The sequence below is a fragment of the Hyperolius riggenbachi genome, chromosome 5 (assembly GCF_040937935.1).
Source record: "Hyperolius riggenbachi isolate aHypRig1 chromosome 5, aHypRig1.pri, whole genome shotgun sequence".
Taxonomy (NCBI): domain Eukaryota; kingdom Metazoa; phylum Chordata; class Amphibia; order Anura; family Hyperoliidae; genus Hyperolius; species Hyperolius riggenbachi.
In genome coordinates, this window is record NC_090650.1 from 301,519,619 (window position 1) to 301,534,551 (window position 14,933).

The following is a 14,933-nucleotide window of genomic DNA, read 5'->3' on the forward strand; positions in this document are numbered from 1 at the left end:
AAGTCACACACTCCTGTTAACCCAGGGGGTGGACACCAACCCAACTACAATCATACTCAGGTCTTAATGCCCAGAGTACAGAGGCTGAGATCAGAAATACAGGAGTACTGCCAGAACTCACCAAACAAGTCAAAAGTATCTACAGGCCTCAGTACAGGACACATTTGTGAAAGGGAATACAGATCACGGCAAGAGACTAGGGAACAAGGCTGCATGAGACCATCAACATCTCTGGCCTTCCAATTATTCCATATTAAATATACCAATCCAGGTGCTCAAGGCAACTGTGTTGCTGTGAAATTGTAGTCCATCACACCAATCATACTGACCAAAGCCTGTTATGCTTGCTCTGACAAACAGATAAACAAACTCTGATTTAGTAAGGGAAGGGAATGTTAACTTTTTACCACAGTAATGGTAAATATCTATACAAACACCCTACAAATCAAAGCAGAAAAAGATGTAACTAATAGCAACCGCTGCCAAAGATACTCTTTCAAGGTCAGGACTAACAGGACAACTGTAATGATGGCTACCTTCAGATTTAACCATACTAGAAGGACTCTGCTAATCACACATATGGACACTCACCAACTATATTCACAATCAGGATAGGACACAACACAATAGCAACATGGACCCTTTACAAAACAATTATGGCCAGATTGAATCTACTGAAGACCAAGGTATCAGAGAATAGGAGACTTGTTCCCTGAAAATTGCCCACTGAGATCAGGCCTGCTGAATTATATGTGTAGTAACACATATGCGTATGTATGTATATATATATATTTTACTGTCTGATAAATATACAATTTTATAGTTATCTGGGTTGAAGAAAGATGTGTGTACATAAATTTTAACCAAAACAAAGCACCACACCGGCCCATTTGACTGCTGATCCAGAGGAAGGCGAAAAACCCTTATAAGGCATAGTGTAATTAGCCCCAGAAAGGGAAAAATTCCTTCCCGACTCCAAAATGGCAATCAGAAAAAATCCCTGGATAATCAGCACTTGGCCTTATTTAGTAATTGAGATAAAAAATATCAGCTCATTACAGATCAACCCATTATTTAACTCACAAAAACCTAATCCTAATTCTTTCCTAAAGGATGATATAGCAGAGATGAAGGCTGTTACTTATTCAGAAAGCAGTAACCCATAATGTGACTTCCAACTAACTCTCCATCTAGAATATCCTTAATATCGTAGCCCACCCCTCTAGTACTGAACCAATAGAAGTCATTTTTAGATAACCCAAGGTTTTCCCCATAGCTACTATTAATAGCTTTCCTACGGGCCCAATACACATAAGAATGTCCCACAATCCATACAATCTTCCTGGGTCTGAGATCCAGATCTTGTTCCATTCTTCAACAGATGACACAAGCAACCTTGAAACTTTTATCAGAGCACGCGTTACTGTCCACCTGATGAATAGTCTCTTTTTGGGATTCAGGACTTAGTCCAGTAGAAAATCCTTTAGTAAAGATAGCCTCAGGATAGCTTCTAGTCAGAGACTCCCTCTGGATGGATTCATCTGGATGGATTACTTCCGGATGGACTCTGGTCTTATCCTCCTCAGGATAGATGTCTGGCAAGTTGTTTCTGAAAGAATAAAGAAAAATGTGCGAGTATCATGTTTTTCCCAAAAATCCAATAAGTCATTTATTTTTCCTAGTACTTGTAATACTAATATGATTCATACTCTCCACCATGAACTTCAAAACATACTTAGCGGATCTTTCTATGATCCTAACTGATCTCTCGCAATACCCCGTTCGCATGACGTCGTGTCGCTGTACCCGTGCGAGTATGTGACTCCATACATGGCAGAGAGGATAAATTCCCAATGAATTTTTACACCATATTGAATTCCCATTTTTCCATTACAAGTCACACTCTCATTCCATCATACCTTCCACAATCATACCAAACCCTAAATAGTGATGTATTTAAAGAACTTAGGTGGCCCTAGTGCAATATCTACCTCACTACCACTACATGAAATGACATGACACAGATCACTAGGCCTGGGCAGGGCTGGACATGTGTATAGACAACAAACTAACATATTCCTCTTTTCCCCCATTTGACCATACATTAAAGTTATTTTAATGTCTGGTCAGAGTTAGTAAGTTATAAGGCATACTATGAGCAGGGTCCCAGCACAGGGTTGGATCCCCTTCCAGGTTTTAAAGCTACAGACATACAAGGAACATCTATAGTGTCCTTATCCCTATAGTGCGCTTAAGGTACTACAGCTACGGTTGTCCCCAAGACACACCTCTATAGGCACATATACAAAGAACAGCACTACAGAGACTAGGCTAAGGCCTCCTTACTAAACAGACACTGAACTACAGATCAAGCAGAACTGAAATTAAAATCCTGTCAGAGGTAAAGCTTCTAATCAGTACACTATAAAATTAAACAGTGTATTTTTTTCTCTCTGGAGTCTTCAGAACAGTGAAAAATCCATAAAATAATTGTCATACCAACATCAAATGATTCTGCAGTTTGTCAAAAAGTTCAAGCAAACTAAAATAAACTATTTTCCTAAGGATGAAAAAATGTACTTATTTTCCTATGCTGAGTGTAAGGATTTATTTTAATTTAATTTAAGGGTTTTGGGCTTAAAAAAAACATATATTATTATTAAATACAGGAGATGACCACAAAAATGACTTGGACCCATATATGAAGCCTTAAATGGTGTTTCTGCTAAAGTATTATGCAGTGACAGCATACTACCCACAGAAACTCAGATACAGGAAATTCAGTGTTTTTATGCAAATATTGCTGACGGATCTCAAAATTGCGTTCATAGTTTTACAAATCTACGATCAGATACAATATCTCCGTAACAGTGATACTTAGAAACATTTGAATCAGAATGTAGGCAGTTTACATTTCATTTTAAAATGTGGCTTGAAGGAGCATTTTTTTCTTCTCTCTGTGTGGCGAAGAGAGATAGATTTATGATGAGGACTTATTATTATTTTTTATATATTTTGGTGGACCAGACCAGCATGGAGGACTTTACAGAGACTTTACAGAGGCGACATTTCAACAAAAAGCAGGTGTGTTTTTATATAAGATATCTATCTGTTAGGAGTTTTATTTAAAACATTCCCTATCAACATATGAGCAACATTTTTTCATCAAAATGTCTAGGAATGATTCGCATTGAACCACTGAATATAATATATGAATCCTATATGACTCTGAAATATGTTATTTCAGTAGTCCATAGAAATTCTGTTCAAAAGAACACAACTAACTATTACTTTTAAAAAAATGTGATACAATTTCTAACTCTAATTACACATATTATGGGTCTAAGTGACAATTGCCATCATATCCATAGAGTTATTAAGTTGTACTAAAAACTCAATTCATTTTACACAAAAAAAAACTATACTAGCACGGTGGTGTAGCAACCAGTACTTTCACCTTGCAATGTTATTCAAATCTCTGCCTGGTCAATATTTGCACGGAGTCCGCATGTCCTCCCTGTGTCTGCATGGGTTTCCCCCAGGCACTCAGTTTCCTCACCCAAAAAAACACAGACAAATCTATTCTGTAATATGGGAAACTTCATTTACATACCTATAGACCTGGGTGACAGTTGGTATCAGTGAAATCTAATTTAATTTAAGGACACTAAGTTTCAGGAGAAAAATCATTCTTATTAAAACTTCCTATACTAGACTTTACTATACTAGACTTTTGGACTTATTTAGAGACTGCCACGTGTGTAGTGAACACGGAAACAGGTATATTAAGGAATGAAAGGGACAAAACTTTATTAAACTCTAACATCTAACTAAGAGAAACCTAAGATGTTGTTTAGATAAATATGACAATTAAATTACATCTTAAAACATTTCCCAAAAGTAATATATATATAAATTATTCACTGTTCCAAATACTCCAATAATCCAACACATAGGATTCCTTTCTACTCCTATATACGTATATAAGGGCAGCACGGTGGTGTAGTGGCTAGCTCTCTCGCCTTGCAGCGCTGGGTCCCTGGCTCGAATCCCAGCCAGGGCACTATCTGCAAAGAGCCCGTATGCTCTCTCTGTGCCTGCGTGGGTCTCCTCCGGGCACTCCGGTTTCCTCCCACAAAAAAAAAAAATATATATATACGTATATTACATGCATACGTGTATACAGATATATTGCATTATTCAGAAAGGCTTTTAAATGCATTTTTTTTTCTTCTCTCTACTTTAGTAGTGAGGAATGGCAAAGTAGTACGTTAGTTCCTCTTTTTTTTTTCTCTCTCTGCTGGCAAAAGAAAAAAAACCCACAAGCAGGTGTTTTGTGCAGCCACCCGGAAACACCAATTAAAGAGAAAAAATGAATCTTTTGTCACAGACCCGAACCTATCTCAATACACTTTAACTCTTTTATTTCTAACTATTAAGAATACATCCGTATATATGCAGAAATCATTATTAACAGAGAAAAAGAGATAAGGATACTACTATTTCATAAGGTTTTTAAGAGCGGACTACCTGACATTACTTAATGTCTAATGTTAAACCTTATTAAATTAAAAAGTAATAAACTTTTTACTTCCTCATTTCTGTACTACTTCAGAAGAGGAACCCACACAGATATTGGCGGGCGTAAATTAGATCACTTAAAAATGACATGTCCTCATTTTTAATCCTTTCAAACTTAAAGGGGAAATTCTAACACTTTTTATTAAACCAACTTAAGTATTTCTGACTATTTCAAAATTACATCTGCATTTAGCTAAAAAAAATCAGTACCCATAACTCTGCAGTATCTGTCTAATTAAAATACCTAATTTAAAGAAGTAATTTCCTAATGAGAAAGAAGAAAATCTATTTTATGAGGCACCTATACCCACATACTTTCACGGGTGAACTAAGGCGCTGCGGGCCCTGGTGTAGGTTTTACATTAGGGCCCCCCTCCCCCAAGAACTCTATACATAGCAATTGATACAGACTGTGATAGAGGGTGGACCCTTCGGGGCCCTTCTAGACCAAGGGCCTTGGTGCGGTCACTACCTCTACACCAGTATAAACAAACAGTTGGGAGCACCCTCCAAGCTCTGAATAAAGTGTGTGCCAAGATCCTAGCCCCTATACCACAAGGGGCAAAACTGCAAAACTTCCTGAAAGGATCGGCACCACACAGAAGGTAGTATTTATAAGCTCTCAAATCTTTATTCCATAAAAATCGACAAGGCAGCGACAGCCCGCTGTTTCGGCCCAAAGTGGCCTTTCTCAAGTTGCCAGAAAAGTCAACTTGAGTTGACTTTTCTGGCAACTTGAGAAAGGCCACTTTGGGCCGAAACAGCGGGCTGTCGCTGCCTTGTCGATTTTTATGGAATAAAGATTTGAAGAGCTTATAAATACTACCTTCTGTGTGGTGCCGATCCTTTCAGGAAGTTTTACTACCTCTACACCAAGCATGTACTCAATACAATCTCTCAATTTACACACAATACATGTGAATACATTATGATACATGGTATTTTATAACTATATCCTAATTTACAGGAATTACATTACTATATTTCTGAAATTTTCTCTTACAAAAAAAGCTTATATTAAATGACCCATGGATAATTCAGATAATTTCTGACGGTCAATGTACAAATCTCAGTATAACCAGATATTTGTTAAATATGGCATCTGAAACCAGGTTTGTACGTACATAGAATTTATACTGTAGATTTTGATAAGTGACCGTTCTCATCCGAATTTCATGAGTGTCTTCAATATTACTAATCATCTCTTTAGAAATCTTCAGAAAATACAGTAATGATCTTATAACACTTTATATAATACTCTATCATCGCTGGCGCAACCAGACGGAGAACAGACATAAAACACACATTACTAGTCAAGATTAACACACAAACAAGACAGACTTGGACATATATAATTCTAATCACCGTTAGACATAGTTCTTTAACCAATTGTATATGGATTGAACTATTACTCCTCTCTCCCCCCAAGGGAATGACAGCCCAAGACTAATATACTATATTATATTCTAACCAAGAATAAACAAAATATTTTTATTCCAGATATTCTGGCAACACAAAGGTTCATAAATTTCATCTATATTAGGGATTGGGATAGGAAACATTTTGACAATATTTTGACCCATTGATCTAATTCCAGTTTTATACTGTAATTTATTGGCCCTCTATTAAATCTATGTGTCAAATATAAGATATTGCCGTACCAATAGACAATTCTTATCTAGATAAATTATAATTTATATATTTTTAAAATTTATCAACACTATTTTTTATCAATAACTACTATTTATCAATAATTCTATCTATAATTCCCATCTCATGAGAACAAAACAAACTTTGTCTAGGGATTTTATCTTTCTACAACCTCACTAAACCCAAACTGTTTCTCAGAATTTAATAACTTTTTTTTTTAACCTTACTAATAAAACAGATTATTAGTTACAAAACAAACGCAGACAAATAATCTAAAACATCTGAATCTTATCTGACATTATAAAAACCTTACAAAAATAAACTGTAATAAACCCATTCAAAACCTAAGAAGAACTACAAATACCCAGAAATCCATACTATATGGTGCCCTGTTCATTTCCCAAATGAACCGTATTTTCTTACCAAAAGAAAATAATTTATTGAAGTTGATCAGACTTCAAATTTGTTAGGCCTTCTAAAAACCTTATAATCTATATAATTAAATTATACTATCAAAAAACACAAACTCCAACACCGGATTCGTTTTGGTATCAACAGAAATTTCACATAAATAATATAGACACCTCTCTCTTTAAAAAAATAAAAAGAGAAATATAGTCATATTACTTACGTGATTTCCTGAAGAAGACCATCCGCGACGAGCCCTCAGCTGAAAGGAGTTGGATCTATTTAAGTTCATGTCAGATATCAGATGCTTTAGACTACTTCATTTCCTGGCGCCAGGACATAACGTGGTTAACAAAACACACACACACAGGAGTTGTGAGCACAAATTATGCTAAACTTTACTTCAGCTGCTTTCCTTATATGCTACTCAATACAGGGTTTTGCTCATGCGCAGTATATCATCATATGTCACCATAATTACAGAAAGTCATGTGATTTACGAGAATTAACACAGTTCAATGATCACGGGGAAAACATGTTATTTATGACATTCCAGGTGTCCCCATTTGGGGCATTAATGGGTTTTGCCCAGAGAGAAGAATTTGGCTATTCTCTACCTCATGCAGCCAGCTCTTCCTGCACAGATGTGTGTGGGTGGCTGATTGTTCTATAGACACATTAACCACCCTGGCGTTCTGATTAAATCGCCAGGGTGGCTGCGGGAGGGTTTTTTTTAAATAAAAAAAAAACTATTTCATGCAGCCAACTGAAAGTTGGCTGCATGAAAGCCCACTAGAGGGCGCTCCGGAGGCGATCTTCCGATCGCCTCCAGCGCCCAGAATAAACGAGGAAGGCCGCAATGAGCGGCCTTCCTTGTTTTGCTTATATCGTCGCCATAGCGACGAGCGGAGTGACGTCATCGACGTCAGCCGACGTCCTGACGTCAGCCGCCTCCGATCCAGCCCTTAGCGCTGGCCGGAACTTTTTGTTCCGGCTACGCTGGGCTCAGGCGGCTGGGGGGACCCTCTTTCGCCGCTGCTCGCGGCGAATCGGCGCAGAGCGGCGGCGATCAGGCAGCACACGCGGCTGGCAAAGTGCCGGCTGCGTGTGCTGCACTTTATTTCATGAAAATCGGCCCAGCAGGGCCTGAGCGGCAGCCGCTGGCGGTGTTGGACGAGCTGAGCTCGTCCAGACCGCTCAGCTGGTTAATATCACACTGAATAGATACATGAGGCACAGACTTAGATACATGTATGCTTGTATATGAAATTGATCTATATACTAATATATATATATATACACATATATATATATATACATATATACCTACAAATCCTTTCATGTGCACCAAACTAGTCGCCAACCCGCGACGGTGCATACACAACAGCAGATATGAAGTAGGAACGCAATTGCGAGAGAGGCGATTGCCAGAGGTGACACAAGGCTACAGCAAGGCAGAGCATGAGAGTAGCAAAGGCACAGCAAATCATACAATGAGGAGATAAGGAAAATAACAAACGCTAACTAAATGCGAATACCGCACTCATTCGCAACAGTGCACGCGTTTATGCGTGGTCTCCGCGTGTTAAGCACAACAGAGACAAGCACGCCTAACTAACCACCGACAGACAAACATGAAACAGAGGATGCGAGCGCTTGCTTAACGGTTACCTCACCGAGCCTCCAGCAAGCGTTCGTAGCAGACAAGACAGATACACGAAAACAGGAATAAGTGAGAGATAGGATCCACAGCACTAGCGCAAGAGGCTAGTGCGATCCTGGAAGACAGAACAGAAGGATCCACAGCACTAGCGCAAGGCGAGTGCGATCCAAGCTAGACAGGCAGATGAGATAGCTGGTAGCAACCGCTGCTCCAGCTATACTCAAAGAACAAAGATCAGAACGATCTCCTGTCGACCACCGCAGGGACAGGACAATCGCAACAGACAAACAAAACAGATATGCAATCCTAACTGCACTAGGGAACCTGCCTAGTGCAGTCCCAGGAATTACTCTGAGCTAATCTTCAAACAATGAGCAAGGCTGACACTCCAGGAGTGTTTTCACAGGACTAACCCTTATGACCAGCCCAGGTCTGTGATATCACATGGTATATATAGAGCAAGCCTACAAAGGATGTGGCTAGGCAATCTGCATGACAAATGAATGCAAATTCCTCAGCAGCAAGCTGCAAAACTGACAAAAGGTCTCTCTTCCAGAGACCTGCAGAATGCAGACCTGAACAGTGGTCAAAAAGCTGCCTGCCTGCGCAGGCAGCCGAGCGGATCCTCACAGTACCCCCCCCCCCCCTTCCTCTAGGGTCGGATTCCAGACGAGCCTCTAACCTGATATTTGCAAAAGACTCTAACTGAAGACTCATGAAGGTCAGGACAGCCCGACAAGGCCCATTTCCAGAGTCAGCCCACCCGAAACCGACCTCATCGGAAGGAGAAGCCACCGAAACATGCCCGTCAGTACCACAAGTCTCAGTATAACACCCATCAGGACTGTGAATGCCAGAGAAGAAGCCATCGACACCCACCGAGCCATGCCCACCACCTTCCAAGGACCGTCCAAAAATACCAAACCTGCCACAATACCCATTCGAAGTGTCCCTTTCCACAAAGCACCCACTGCTGATCTCATTCAAGGTACCAGGAAATATTTCTCCCAGGATCTCCCAGAACACTTTGAACCTCCGCAGAGATCCCAGGAGGGCAGAACGATCACCAGGCTCACACGGAGAACTATCAAGAACCCCTATGGAACCAATGACAATTCCGGATTCAGAATTACCAGGACAAGCATCAAGACCAGGGCCTTCAGGGACCACCTCTGGGCATGCAGGCAGGCAGGCAACATCAGAACAGGTTTCCACTGAGGAAGCATCTGAGCAGGCTGGCAAGCGAGACACACTTGGGCTTTCTGGGTCACAGAACACATCGGGGTACACTAGCCCAAGGGGAACCTCAGGACACGTCGAGGAATGCCAACCTCAGAGTCCGTTACGACAAGACCAAAACCAGAACCGGGCAGAGAATCATCACGAGCAGTGGTCTCAAGCACTGGACTTTCAAAAGAAGGCTTGGACTCAAACCTAAAAATCTCTCTGACAATAATATCATCATTGACTACATATGAGTGAAGCTCCACCAGGGCTGCAAAGGTAGTCAGCACAACAGCAATGCCTACTGAAGTGGGCAACACCTCAGAAGGACTTGGGGGGCAGGAGACATCTCCTACAAGTTCTGGACCCTTTGGGAGGAACTCTGAGGTCTCCAGGACAACAGACAAGACCTCAGGAACATCATTTTCCAAGTTTTCTAAGAAGGATTCTGAACTATCCATGTTACAAGGCAAAAATGGAACTTTATTTTGTGGACAGGGCATATGTCCCAGGGAAGGTTCCACCATAAACTGAGACTGAATTTCATCATCATGAGCGGAATGTACAGGAATATTTACTGGAACACACACTGACTCCCTAACTTTTATCTCACTGCATCCAGAATTCTGCGTAGCAGTCAAACTAGCTTGCAACTCCAAAACTGCAGAAAAACAGGTGAGTATAGTAGCAATACTTAGACGAGCCTCTAGGTACACTGCAGGAGACTCTAAACAAGGCCATATCAACTCATCCAGAGTACAGGGTGCAGAATCAGCATTTTCCTCAGAACAAGAAAGGGACTCACAAATGTCAGTGCGAGTGGAGATCATGTTTTCATTCATGGTACAGGGCAGATTCAGAGAAAACTTCTCTGGGCAAAGCAAAGAAGCTTCAGCATCAGATTCGCAAAACCGAAGCGCTGTCTCACTCTTAGATTCGGCTAACAATGTTAAATCCGAGGAGTCAGAACGCAAAACTTGCAAATCAAAAATCGCATTAGGTTGTGAAACTGACGCTTCCATAGCGCAAACCTCCGCGATCTGCGGGGCAGACTGTAAGGCGTTCAGGACAGAAACACTGGAGCAACTGTCACCAGGCAACGGGCCCTTACAGGTGTGAACAGGGTGAGACAAAGACGCATTTGCAGTAGAAATAGCGACAACATCAGGAAAAACTTTATTAGACATATTAATTTTACTTTTGATGTTGCATAATTTAGGAATTTTCCCCATAGCAGGATCACAGATGGAAGATCTTAAAGATCTGTCTCTAAATGACAAGGGGTCCCACACATCCTTGAGAAAACTGGCACATTCATGCTGATCACAATCTGCAGGAACATCCGAGAAACAGGCATCAGATCACACAGATTCAAACTGCACGCAGTCAGGAGAGAATCCTCCAGGATTCTCACAGGAATCAACCACAGTGGCACACCCACTCATTTCAGATCGCACAATGTCAAGACTCACATGCTTTACCCCAGAAAGGCAGGAACAATAATCCGACAACGATGTCTTTTTATTGGAATCAATTGATTGGTGTGTGTGCAACTCATCCAAAATCGTCTGCCATACATAAATCACCAGATCCACATCACCCTCGTCACATTCATCGGAATCAATCAAAAGGTACATAGAATCGAGACAATCATTCAAGACATCTTCGCTTTTTGCGATGTAAAAATCGCAAAAGGCTTTCCAATCAAAATCAAATTCCTCCATCAAGGCCCCAATGTCCCATGAGACAAATGGAGGTTCAAACAAGCCATTATCAAGATAATCTCCATATGGGTGGAGTTCAGGAACAAGAACAGATTTTTTAACTGCTTTAATATAGTGTGCGATCCTACCTATAATAGGATCCACATAAGCACAAGACGTGCGCTGACACTGCGGAAATCCTCCACAAGCGTGTAATTTGAGGGAACCCAGCAAAAGGTGCAATGCACCTGTAGAGGGAAATTCCTGTCGGCAGGTGGAGCTGTGGAGCGCAGAGGAACAGCTCCTCTGCCCTGCCACAGACGCAAGAGAGGAATTGCACGAAGGGAAAAAGCGCAGGGCAAGATAGCCCTGAAAGAGAGAGATCAAAGCGACAGAGGGTATGTGTGTTCACCAAACTAGTCGCCACCCTGCGACGATGAACACACAACCAGGAAGATAAAGTGAGAAGGCAATCGCCGGAGATGGCGGTTGCTAACAGCGACACCAGACCGAATAAGCACAGATGAGGAATGTATGTATGTCCACCAATCTAGCCGCCAACCTGCGACGGCGGACACACAACAAAGGAAACTGAGTGAGAACGCAATCGCCTGAGAAGCGATTGCGAATGAGATTGAGCAAAGGGACAGATTGTATGTGTGTGCACCAAACTAGTCGCCAACCCGCGACGGTGCATACACAACAGCAGATATGAAGTAGGAACGCAATTGCGAGAGAGGCGATTGCCAGAGGTGACACAAGGCTACAGCAAGGCAGAGCACGAGAGTAGCAAAGGCACAGCAAATCATACAATGAGGAGATAAGGAAAATAACAAACGCTAACTAAACGCGAACACCGCACTCATTCGCAACAGTGCACGCGTTTATGCGCGGTCTCTGCGTGTTAAGCACAACAGAGACAAGCACACCTAACTAACTAACAGACAAACTGTGAGGAAACGCGGAAAAGCTGCCGCAAGTGCTCAGAGTGAGGCGGCTGTTTCCACGTCCAACATGGCGGCACAACGCGAAGTGACCGCCGCACGCCGCATGGGCAGATCGGTGGAGTCCGCGTTGGATGCGCCGGATTGCGTGCATAGCAATACTACTGACATTGTGGGTGGACGCGGGGAAGCCGCTTGGAGAGCAGTGCGGCGGCCCCCGCGCCCGAATCAGCGGAAACATTGCAAAACATGTCTGGTGTGGCTGGGACTGCTAGTCCACACAGGTTCAGAAGGACGTGCGCGCGCGCTGAGAGGCAGAGCTTATATGACAGCCAGAGAAGAGTCAGCTGACCAAGCTGGTCAGCTGACATTTTTACCACCTTCCATTGGTCCAGCACTTAGGGGTGGTGCTAGAGAGCGCTATAGTATATATACTGGGTGCTGGTCATTTCTCTGGAGTCTGGCGTTGCGATCACTACGCGGTAGCACTCAGACCTTGTCCGTTTCTGTGTTCTAGCATAGTTTCCAAAGGTGTTGATGATTAAGGAGCGCACACCTTAGCATTAGGAATATTGAACTGTATTATTTGTTATGACCTTTTGCCTGCCTGACTATTCCTCTGAACTCTGATTCTGTACCTTGCTATTTCTGAAATCCTGTTGCCAAACTCTGCTCGTTCCTGGACTCTGTATTTGCCTCCTGATTCTGTACCTTGCTATTCTGATACTCCATTGCCAAACCCTGCCTGTTCATTGGATTCCGTATCTGTCTCCTGAATCTGTACCTTATCTGCCTGTGTGTTAACGACCTGGCTTGCCTGACCTCGAGAACTGGCCTTACTGTTAGAGGCAGTTCCCAGAGCTGTTAGTGACACCCTCTCTCTGGTGTCACTCACGCTCTGTCCTTCCTACTTTCAGCCTTGCCCCTTCTCCGGGAGAGTCTAGGCCTACGGAAGGAACATACTTCCGTGCAGTACTCCTTACTGCATCAGTTCACCGGTAATCAGACCCTCTCTGTGTTACACCGATCGTTACAGAACGCCAGACCAAAATGCAAATGGACGCACACACTGACCGTCTGGGCGCACTTGCCACTTCGGTGGAAAACATCAACCAAATGCTGGGTAGTCACAAGACTATGATTGACGCCTTGTCTGGTTCTTTACAAACCCTCCAGACAGCAGTGGATGAGGTGCGATCCCCTCCTAGCTCTGACATACGTTTGCCTGTACCTGAGAAATTTTCTGGTCACAGATCTGACATCCGAAATTTTAGAAGTAGAGTATTATCTTACTTTGAGTTGAGACCCCGATCTTCTGGAACTGTGGCCCAAAGGGTCACATTTATTAAGACTTTGTTATCAGGCGATTCTCAGACGTGGGCATACAGTTTGCCCACCAGAGACTTAGCCCTCACATCAGTGGATGAATTTTTTAAAGCTATGGCAGTAATTTACGACGACCCAGACCTTGCTGCGACTTCTGAGCGGAAGCTCAAGCTTTTGCGTCAAGGCAAGGGTCTGGTCGAGGATTACGCAGCCGAATTTAGGAGGTGGTCCGTTTCAGCCAGGTGGGACACCTATGCCCTCTTAGATTGTTTCTTATCAGGGTTGTCAGATGAGGTCTCAGATCTCATGTTAAGTCTGCCTGAACCAAAAACAGTCGATGAGGCCATTTCATCGGCCATTCGACCGCAGGCTGCGCTATCAGAAACAGACCCGGGGTAGTAGTCATGTAAGAATGGTGTCCTACGCTGCGCCTCCAGTAACTCCACCTCCTCCCGTCTCGCCTCCACCCGAACCAATGCAAATTGGTCGGTCGAAACTATCCCAAGTGGAGCGAAGACGTAGGATGTCTGAGCAGCTGTGTCTTTACTGCGCAGAGGGGGGTCATAGAGTACGTAATTGCCCTAACAAGTCGGGAAACGCTACCGCCTAGGAGTTGTAGGGGGTAACACCCTGGGCGCACGACTTTTACCCCTAGAAGATAAACGATTACTTCTTCCTTGTACTGTTACATGGGAAGATAAAACTGAGGTTTCAGAGGCTTTTGTTGATTCCGGCTCTGCAGCTAATTTTATGGATTTCGACTTTGCAAATAAATTGGGTATTCCGCTCACCCCGGTAAAACCACCCATTCAGGTTACGGCAGTAGATGATTCCCCCCTGCAGAGTAATCATCTGCTGTCTCAGACACCAGAGGTAGAAGTCACTATAGGGGTGCTACATAAGGAGAAACTGCAGTTTTTTGTGTTACACATGACCACCTCCACAGTCATCCTTGGCATGCCATGGTTGCACCTTCACTCCCCACAGATCAATTGGGCCACTGGTCAGCTAGCTAGCTGGTCAACTCATTGTTTTCAGCAGTGTTTAGGGAGGGTGACACTGGGCCAGAACAGGATTCATTTAGAGGGTGTACCAGTACAATATTCCGAGTATTCCGATGTGTTCTGTCCCAAGGCTGCTGATAAATTACCTCCACATCGCCCGTTTGATTGCCCCATCGATCTCCGATCTGGTTGTATGCCCCCTAGGGGTCATCTCTACAATTTGTCTGGGCCACAGAAAGTGGCCATGCAGGAGTACATTTGTGAAAATTTAGCCAAGGGGTTCATTCGCCCTTCCCGGTCGCCCGCTGGTGCAGGGTTCTTTTTTGTTAAGAAAAAAGACGGAGGCCTGCGGCCATGTATTGATTACCGGGGCCTGAAAAAAATCACAGTGAAGAATCGCTACCCATTGCCCCTGATAGATGACTTGTTT